The following is an 11,241-nucleotide window of genomic DNA, read 5'->3' on the forward strand; positions in this document are numbered from 1 at the left end:
TAATCCTCTGTTTACAGATGACGACTTTCCACCACTTCAAGCAGCTTCTACAGTTAATGATCATAATATGATCACGAGAGGAAAACAAGGAATTCGCAAGCCAAATCCTAAATATGCTCTTCATGCGACTCACACCTCTGTCAAGGAACCTAAAACTGTAACGTCTGCTCTAAATCATCCTGGCTGGACAGCTGCTATGGGAGATGAGGTCGAGTCTTTTGTCGAAACAAACACCTTCTCTTTGACTCCACCCTCACCAGATATGAATGTACTCGGTTGCAGGTGGTTCTTCCGAACAAAACTCAAGGCTGATGGCAGTTTAGATAGACTCAAAGCACGTCTTGTAGCCAAAGGCTATGACCAAGAAGAGGGTGTTGACTTTCTTGAGACCTACAGTCCCGTTGTTAGGACAGCAACAGTTCGTCTTGTTCTACATGTTGCTACAGTCTACGGTTGGGAAATTAAACAGCTTGACGTTAAAAATGCGTTTCTCCATGGAGATTTGACTGAAACGGTTTACATGAAGCAGCCTCCTGGATTCATATATAAAGATCATCCGTAATATGTTTGGAAACTTAACAAGGCAGTCTATGGGTTGAAACAGGCACCTCGTGCATGGTTTGATAAGTTTAGCACTTTCCTTTTGAAATTTGGCTTTGAGTGCAGTTTTAAAGATCCTTCTCTCTTCGTATACCTCAAGAACAATAACATCATCATCCTCTTGCTTTATGTGGATGATATGGCTTTGACAGGCAACAATCCCCAATTGATCACGGAGCTGCTTCACTCCTTGAATCAGGAGTTTTGCATGAAGGATCTAGGCATATTAAGCTACTTCCTTGGTATTCAAGCGCACTTTCACTCTACAGGATTGTTCCTTAACCAGCACAAATACGCCGAAGATCTTCTTTTGGCTGCAGGAATGGCTGATTGTGCTCCAGCAACAACCCCATTGCCTTTGGAGTTACAAAAAGTCAACGGTCAAGAGGACATCTTTGATCAACCTACTCTGTTTCGCAGTTTGGCTGGTAAGCTGCAATATCTTACTCTCACATGTCCTGACATACAGTTTGCGGTCAACTTGGTTTGTCAAAGGATGCACTCACCCACTGTTGCTGACTTCAGTTTACTCAAACGAATAATTCGATACATTAAGGGAACTATTGACTATGGAGTTTCTCTTTCAAAGGATGCAGACTTCACATTGAGAGCTTACAGTGATAGTGACTATGCTGGATGTCAGACCACTAGTCGTTCAACTGGATGATTCTGTACCTTCCTTGGTAGCAATATTATCTCATGGTCTGCTAAACGACAACCCTCAGTCTCTCGGAGCTCTACTGAAGCTGAATACCGTTGCCTCTCTGATACTGCTGCTGAAGTCAATTGGTTAAAGGATCTCCTCGAGAACTTAGGCACTCCTATCACTCATGCACCGGAGCTATACTGTGATAACCTATCCGTTGTTTATCTCTCTGCTAATCCCTCTCTACATAAGAAGACCAAACACTTCAAACTCCACTATCATTATGTGCGAGAACAAGTTGCAGAAGGGACTCTGGTGGTTTATCACATTCCCGCAACACATCAACTTGCTGACATTTTTACCAAATCTTTGCCGCTTCAAGCATTCACTGATCTTCGATACAAACTTGGTGTGGTCTCACCACCCACCTCAAGTTTGCGGGGGGATGTAAGCTTCAACACCTCCAACCCGGTCCAGCAACAAATGAAGTTGGGCTTTGACAACAATAAGCCCACTGCAGTCTGCAATATGCATCTTGCTTTAGCTGCTAACGGTAATATTGAACAGTCATTGTCACCCTGTGCTCAGTACCGTACGACTGAAGGGATAAAGACAGCTCACACTGCAATACAGACTGTGAACCGCTTCTCTGCTCTTACATCACCGGTTCTCTGCAACTGATGGTGACATTTTGGCAGAGTTCTACCTACTCTTTTACCTGCTCTTGTAACCCATTAGGTTAACACCACTATTGCTATATAAAGACAATGTAATGCAACTGCTATCAACAAGAATGAAGATACACTTTGAGCCTTCCTTACTCTGTATTATCTAAGGTTCTGCTCTTGCTTTCAACTCTAACCTAAACACTAATACGTGAATCACCTATAAATATACTTATCAAACGCACTGAACAAATTATCACAAACTCACTATTTCTCAAATACAAGCTTTCAAACACATACCTCGCAATGGCTGCTTCTTACGCTTTTCTTCGAGATGTGAAGCTTTCAAGACTTCATGGAAAGTGCAAGTGAGAGCTTTGGCATGGTACTCGCTGGTGCTCAGGTGAGTACAAAGATCTTCTATTGTTCTATACGTACACATTTAATATTCATGTGTCGGAGAACAAAGGTTCATGTTTCTGTGAAAAAGATCTGATGAACCAGCTCGAGAACAAGGTCACTCCAGGAGAACGGAGATCAGTTGAAAATTTTGGCTTGAGTTTTACCAGTGTTCAATTCAAACCAACAAGTCATCGATAAAATATTAGTTTCATGGCTCAAAACTTTGTGAACAGGATGGATTCTCTATCTGATGAGTGATGACCTGACCTATCTCAAGAGTCATCAACTTTTTTTCGTGACGAACTCACCTTTTCAATAAACAAAACATTTAAGATTAGATTAACAGAGACATTTGGGTAGTCCGTTCGGGTTTGGGTGTTATCTATTCGGGTTTGAGTGTTATCTATTCTGGTTCGGGTAAACCGGTTTAGAAAAATAGAATCCATTGGATATTTTTAGATATATGGGTTCGGTTCGGTTCGGTTTGGATACTATCGGGTTCGGGTCGGTTAGTTATAAATTTTAGAACCCGATTAGCACCCGAACTACCGGGTACCCAAAAAAGTCTTTAAAATTAATTAAATTTTGAATTATGTGACAAATTTTTCTAGATATGTTGATTATTTTTGATATTTATGTATAAAACTAAATGAAATATTCAAAATTATAATCATAATTTTTGGTAATTGCATTATATTGATTCTAAATATTATAAAAATATTTATATGTTCCGGTTTGATGGGTACCCAAATGGATACCGGGTATTACCCGATCCTAATCCGAACCTACGGATATTAGAAAATAGAACCCAATAGAGTTTTATAGGCAAACCCGTACCCAACTTGAACCCGGTTTTTATGCCCAGACCTAGGTATTACAATCGAGTGTTTGAAGGTAACAGGTCAGATCCTTACCCATGAATATCATAATCATAATATTTACTCGACCTTAATTAAGATCATTGGATATTCTTAAAACGAGTCTAATATGTATAACATGCATTATTGCTCAGCCGGTCAGCCCTAAACTACTACATCTGCAAAATTACTACATCGGTATAAATTAACACATTTACTTTGTTAATACAACCACTAAAAAAGTTCTTAATTTTTGACTATATTGGTTATATTAATTGAACTAAATTTATTAATTTACAAAAAATGAACAAATTAAGTTAACTATAATTTTTAATTGAATAAACTTAAAATTAGTATATATTTTAATCTTAATAATTTAAAATCGTCCCGCGGTGTACCGCGGGTTCAAAACTAACATGGCTAGAAAATATATGATGTTTAGCAAGGAGTGATATGTAGCTAAGAGCAGACTTTTAAAAATACATAATTAAATTACAGATGAATACAGCTACGAGTGATATTAGATTTGTTTTTTCTAATAGCTTATATTATTATAGAAGAAGAACTTTTTAGAATATTTGAAATTTAAAATCCCTACGATAGAGGAGTATAATTAGCTTTTAAATTTGGAATAGAGGTGACATTAAAAAAAAATCAAAATTTCCAATAATAACAATGGGAATATTTATTTACTTACTAACTTCCTAAAATTTTTTTTTTGAAAAGTAGATTAATAATATTATAAAGTATATGATTTCATTATTGTTGCATTGTAATTAACATAACTAAAAGAAAATTGAGAGAACTTTATGTTCACATAAAAAAACATTGATTTCGTTTTAACAAATTAAATAGATTTAAGCAACCTATTAGTTACAGAAAATAAAACAATATAGTTCCTATATTAAGTCAAATTATTTACAAAAATGTAAAATAGTTCATCTAATAAGTCAAATTATGTATATACCCGATTCACATAAGAATATAGTAATTAGATAATTTTCGTAATGCTTCATATGTCCTGAAAACAATTAAAAATACTAATCAAATTCAATAGTCATAATCAAGCATCATAATTAGAAAAATATTGAATGAAATTTTGTACATACCTGTATCACATAAGAACATATGAATTTGATATATTCTTGTAAAATAAAAATTAAAACATTAATATATATCATATTAGATAAAAGAACATGAATATGGTAAACGAAAAAAAATCATAAATGAATAAAAACAACAGAAAAACATAGTTAAGTTGGAATAAAACAATTGATGTTTTGTTCAACAAATGTATGGCTTTATATAATGAGGTATATTTGTCAATTTTAGTGTTAATAAATTGAAGTCTTCTAAAATAATATTTGTTTGGCTTGTAGAGAAATTTTAGTGATTTCGTAATAATTATATAGATATACTTAGAATATTAATGGTAATTTCGGATTTTAAGGTAATTACTTAAACTAACTGATTGAATGTACTCTTTGTAACTAATATTATATTAATATTTGATTAGAATGATTTTTTTAACAACTGATTAAAATGATTAAGAATTACAAATATATTTATAGCAAAAGAGACCTTTTTGTAGTTTCATAAGAAATTTTTAAAAAACTTTCCTAACTAAAAAATTATGACCAATTCTTAGGTTCACCCTAGGGGTGAACCCTTTTGTTCACTTCTCTTTGTATTAGCCAATAAAAATATGACATGTCACCTTGCATTTAAATTGTAAATATTTTGAAAGATCTAAGATAAATGGAAACAAAACAAACAAAGAAAAAGTAAAAAATAAATAAATAAATAAAGTTATTGACATATCTTAGATGCGTTAACGGCATTGCCTTTTCTTTTTAGGTTTTCTCCATCCTTTTTATTTTTTTTTTGGCGCAGAAGAAAGACATAAAACGTGAAGACCACGATAACAGACGATCATTGGTTTGGTCAATTAGATTCGGAGAAGGAGACTACTACTATCACTTTCAGTCAGATTCCTGTAAATTTCTCACTTGGGTACTCTATAATCTATATCCACATATGCATATCTCTATATCCAAACATGAAATTTCAATTTCTCAAAAAAAAAAAAGAAAATCAGAGATGATCATTAGCTGCAATTAGTTTCATATTTGTTCTTTACATGTTTCTTTTATATCTGATTGAAGGCAGATTTTAAATGATAAAACTCAACCATATCCCATCGTGAATTAAGAGATCGTAATCAAATTAAGGCATCAGAGTGTTAGTGAGTTTTTTTTTGTTAGATTTTTATGATCATTGATGAGTACTTTAATTGAGTTCAAACTTCTTTTTTTTGTTTGACTTTTTTCATAAATGATTTTTATGTGCAGATCTAAATAACTAAAAGATATTTGCTTGACTTTTTTTTTTGTTTGTTTTGTTTCCATTTATTTTAGATCTTTCAAAATATTTACAATTTAAATGCAAGGTGACATGTCATATTTTTTTTGGCTAATACAAGGAGAAGTGAACAAAAGGGTTCACCATAGGGGTGAACCCAAGAATTGTTCAAAAATTATTGCAAAACTAAAAATTAGGATCAGTTTCCTGAAATAATATTTGGTAAAGATATGATATCTTCAAAAGTAAATATTATCCCAAAATATTGTTTCTGATATAATTATACTTCTATAAATAAAATACGACATTGATAATAATATTGATTTATGATTTATATGACATTAATTTTGACAGTTTCCTAAATTAGAGTAACAATAAATATTCGATCAATTACTTTTTTTTTGTTAGAGAACCATAATTACAGATTGCATCATTATAGCTAAATATTTACTTTGATATTTTCGGTTTAATTCATGGATAATCCATTTGTAGAATTCGGATATTACCAATCCGAATCCGAAAAGATCAATTTCGGGTAATTTTTTTAATGACCCGACCCGGAAAACATTTTGTACTTCTCTTTTGTTATAAACCACTTAAGGATGGACTCTATAACCAAGCCCATACACGGTCCATACACTGTCCAAGACTTGAAGCCCATCGGCCAAGACAAGAAGGCCTATCGGCCATTAGCCTTATACTATGTCGGTTTAAGTTATTGTGTTTCTATTGTGATAAGGCCTAGACTTTACTATATATATGTAACCTCTATCAATTCTATGGAATAAGAATAAGAGATTTCAGCCTTTGAGTCATCTAATTTATAACACGTTATCAGCACGATCGTTTCTAAAGATCCAGCTGAGTAAAACCCTATAAACCCTAAACCTCCGCCTCTTCTCTTTTGTTCTTCCCGAACCCTACTTTCCATACTAGCTCACGATCAACTCTTGTTCGTGACTAGTCCTTGTTCGAGATCAGTTTGAGCAGCCTGTGCTCGTGATCAAGTTTCATCCGAAACCAATTTGAGGTTCACGGTTCCTAGACGTGAGCGTTACAAGGAGCAGTCCGAGATCTATTCGTGGGAAGCTGTTGCGGTTTTGTTCAAGGTTCGTGGTCCATCCAAGTTCGAGGTTTGTGAGAGATATCTGAGGTCTTTAGCTCCCAGATCAAAACCGGTCAGACCTCTTTGGTGTTAAGGTAAAATTGAAACTTATGGAACCATATAATCGAACATGATCTTAAAACTATTGAACCCTAAAACATGGAAGTACACAACTAACAAAGCTTGAGATCTCTAAATCCTAAAACTTTAAAAAACGGATGGTATGATGTTTAGGGTTGTTAGGTTTCTTGTGAATTGCACCGATTATATCATGACTAAAAATCCAATTGATTGCTTGTTGTTGATTGTTTATATCTTGCATACATCATAGCTACATCGAACCATTCATAAGAAAGTTTAGAAATCGGCTGCATAAATTGATCCCTAGGATTGTTAAACCACAAACTCGAATTCATAGGCTTGTTCTAGGATTGTCAAAACTATTAGGATAACTTCCAAATAAATCTTAGTAATTATCCTAAAATTTAAGAAACATTAGTTTGATTGTTCTAGGATGAATCCGATTATACATAAATTATTTGGTAAAATTCTAGAAATTAAAACTTGAAAAAATCGGGATTAAGACATAGATTAGGATAACTCCTAAAATTAATTCAAGTAATTATCTAAAAGCCTAGAACAATATTTACTAAAATCCTAGTTTGAAAAGGAAAACTTAAGAAAAAGAAATTCTATCTAGTAAAAAGGAAATTGTTGCATGCTGGTACCTATCTAGATTTGTTGTCTTGCATGCATGAATTAAACCACGAAATTTGTAAGAGGCAAGACATGTTTCGGTCTCAAATACCGCATGGCCTAAGGCATGGTTCGGTCTCAAATACCGCATAACCTGAATTAATATATATTGCATGGTTCGGTCTCTAATACCGCATGCTAATGATCGGTTGTCTATTTATGTGTTATACAGATGGCAAGGCTCAACAACTTAGACTATGGTGCCTTGAATGCTTCTGGAGACAACTACTTGCAATGGGCATTGGACACTAAGATCCATCTGAAGTCAAAGGACTTGTTTGAATGCATTGAAGAAGACTATGAGTGTACTGACAAGCAAAAGTACAAGGCCATTCAGCATATACGCCATCACCTTGCTGAGAGTCTCAAGAATCAGTACCTCACCATAGAAGATCCTCTTGGCCTTTGGACAGAGCTTAAACGCAGATACGGACACCAAAAGACGGTGCTCCTACCAAAGGCTGATTTTGATTGGAAAAACCTAAGGATCCAGGACTACAAATCCGTGGATGAGTATAACTCTGAGCTTTTTAGGATTGTCTCACTCCTTAGGTTGTGTGGTACTGAAGTGACAGAGAAAGAGCTGCTAGAGAAGACATTGTCTACTTTTAGCACTCACAACATAGTGCTTCAACAACAATATCAGGAAAAGGGTTTTGACAACTATGGGGACCTTATCTCGTGTTTACTGCTAGCTGAGCAGAACAATGAACTGTTGCTGATGAATAGTGCTATGAGACCTCCTGGTATAACCCCATTACCAGAAGCACACAAGGTTGATTTGGCAAAGAAAAATTCTAAAGAGCCTAAAGAGCCTAAGGAGACCAACTATGTCCACAGAGAAAGACACTATGGCCGTGGCCGTGGTGGCAGAGGACGTGGTGGTCGAGGAGGCCAAGCTAGCCGTTTTGATGGTTACGGCCGTGGAGGACGTGGCCGTGGTGGTAGGGGCCGTGGGTCCTTTAAACCACAATCCAAGGCTAAATCGGTTTGTCACCGATGTGGTATGTCTAACCATTGGGCCAAGAATTGCAGAACACCCAAACATCTTATTGATGCATATCAAGAGGTCTTGAAGAAGAACCCATAAGCCAACTGTGTGCATCTCGATGGTGAAGGAGACTTCGACTATGAGAATGATGACTCACTAGCATATGAGACTTCCGATTGCCTTAAGGATGATGACTAAATTTTGGTTTTTATTTTGGTTTAATTTCTATGCTTTTATGCTTTAATTTTGGTCTATGTATTGAATAATTATTTTGGTTTAAATTCAAGGATTTTATTTTATATAATTGTGTTATTAAAATTAAAACATAAATTATTGTCCTATATATAGAAATAGCCGAGGATATGAGTGTACTAGTGGTGGACAGTGGATCCAGCCAAACAATATTGAAGGACAAAAGATATTTCATAAACCTTATAATGAAAAGTGCCAATGTTAGTAAAATTGCGGGTAGCAAGCTTAATAGAAGGCTACGACCAAGCTCACATATTATTACCTAATGGCACACATATTGAACTAAGTGATGCCTTGTACTCACCCAGATCTAAGAGAAGCTTATTGAGCTTTAAAGATATTAGATTGAATGGTTATCATATTGAAACTAAGGGTGAAGGAAATAAAGAATTCCTATATATCACAGAAATTGTGAAAGGACATAAGAAGGTCCTAGAGACTATACCTGCACTAGCCACTGGTTTATACCATGCTAAGATCAATATGATAGAAGCTAATATGGCAAAGCACAAAATGTTCAATGAACAAGTCACTCTATAGCATGACCGGCTTGGCCACCCGGGTTCGAACATGATGCGTAAATTGATTAAGAATTCGAATGGGCACACTCTTAAAGAGAGAAAAGTTATCCCCAAACATCTCACTTGTGTAGCATGTGCACAAGGGAAACTTATCATAAGGCCATCACCAGTAAAAGTCACTAAAGAGACTTTAAATTTTCTGGAAAGGATACAAGGTGATATATGTGGACCAATACACCCACCTTGTGGGACATTTAGATATTTTATGGTTATGATCGATGCATCAACCAGATGGTCACACGTTTGCTTGTTATCCACAAGGAACCTAGCATTTGCTAGGATGTTGGTTCAAATTATAAGGCTAAGAGCACATTTTCCAGATTTTCCACTTAAGACTATACGTCTAGACAATGCTGGTGAATTCACATCCCAAGCGTTTAATGATTACTGTATGTCCATGGGGGTGAGTGTGGAACATCTTGTGGCACATGTCCATACACAAAACAGATTAGCTGAATCCTTCATTAAACGAATACAATTGATAGCTCGGCCATTGTTAATGAGATCGAAGCTCCCTGTGTCGGCTTGGGGACACACAGTTTTACATGCTGCAGAACTTATACGCATCAGGCCATCTAGTGAACCCAAATATTCTCCATCCCAACTATTATGGGGTCATAAGCCACACATATCCCATCTCAAAACATTCGGATGTGCAGTTTATGTACCTATTGCTCCACCACAGAGAACTAAGATGGGACCTCAAAGGAGGATGTGAATATATGTTGGATATGAGTCTCCCACTATTATAAAGTATCTTGAGCCGACTACAGGAGATTTATTTAAGGCCAGATACGCGGACTGTCACTTTGTTGAGTCCGAATTCCTTATGTTAGGTGGTGAGACTAGCAAGCTGGTTAAGGAATTAACATGGAATCAAACATCCTTAAATTGGCAAGATCCTCGAACTCTAGCATGTGATGCAGAGGTTCAAAAGATTATTCATTTACAGAAGCTAGCTAATCAATTGCCAGATTCCTTTGCTGACCCAAAGAGAGTAACAAAATCGTACATACCAGCTTGTAATGCACCAGTACGTATTGATGTTCAAAAGGAACACAATAATCAAGTTGCTACAGAGTCTAAGCCACATTTGAAACGAGGTAGACCATTAGGTTCCAAAGATAAGAACTCTCGGAAGTCTAAAGGTGAAAAAAGACCGAGGTTAAGGGAATTACAGAAAATACAGACATAGCCGTGGCAAATCCTAAGGTACCAAATGAGGTTTGGGACACTGAACCTCAAGGACCTGAAGGTATTGACAATAATGAGATCTCAATAAATTATATCATGTCTGGAATTCAATGGAACCATAAGGATGTCAACATCAATGAAATATTTGCATACAAGGTAGCACTTGAGATAAACGAGGATCATGAACCCACGTCTATATTAGAGTGCACTCAAAGTAAAGATTGGCTAAAGTGGAAAGAAGCCATTGACGTGGAGTTGAACTCTTTAAGGAAGAGAAGTGTGTTTGGTCCGATCATAAGGACAACACCTAATATAAAGCCAGTTGGACACAAATGGGTCTTTGTAAGGAAGAGAAATGAGAATAATGAAATTGTGAGATATAAGGCACGGCTTGTAGCACAAGGATTCTCTCAAAGACCAGGAATAGACTATGAGGAGACATACTCCCCTGTGATGGATGCAACAACATTTAGGTACTTAATAAGTCTGGCTATAAGAGAAAAACTAGATTTGCGGTTAATGGATGTTGTAACCGCATACTTATATGGTCCACTGGATAATGAAATTTATATCAGATTACCAGAGGGTATTGAGCTCAAAGATAAGAGTGGTTCTCGAGAAGAGTAACGTATTAGGCTGAACAAATCCCTTTATGGACTAAAACAAAGTGGTCGAATGTGGTTGTAACACCCGCGATCAGAATTGTGCGTTTTGGGCAAGGGTGACACCATTGTTTTTCTGGTTCGACCAGTTCGATTTTATTATCGATTTGGACCGGTTTGGTTTAGGGAAAACCACTAAACCGAGATATTTAAGTGTTTAGTCGACCAG

The sequence above is a fragment of the Camelina sativa genome, chromosome 2, assembly GCF_030686135.1.
Source record: "Camelina sativa cultivar CO46 ecotype springtype chromosome 2, ASM3068613v1".
Taxonomy (NCBI): domain Eukaryota; kingdom Viridiplantae; phylum Streptophyta; class Magnoliopsida; order Brassicales; family Brassicaceae; genus Camelina; species Camelina sativa.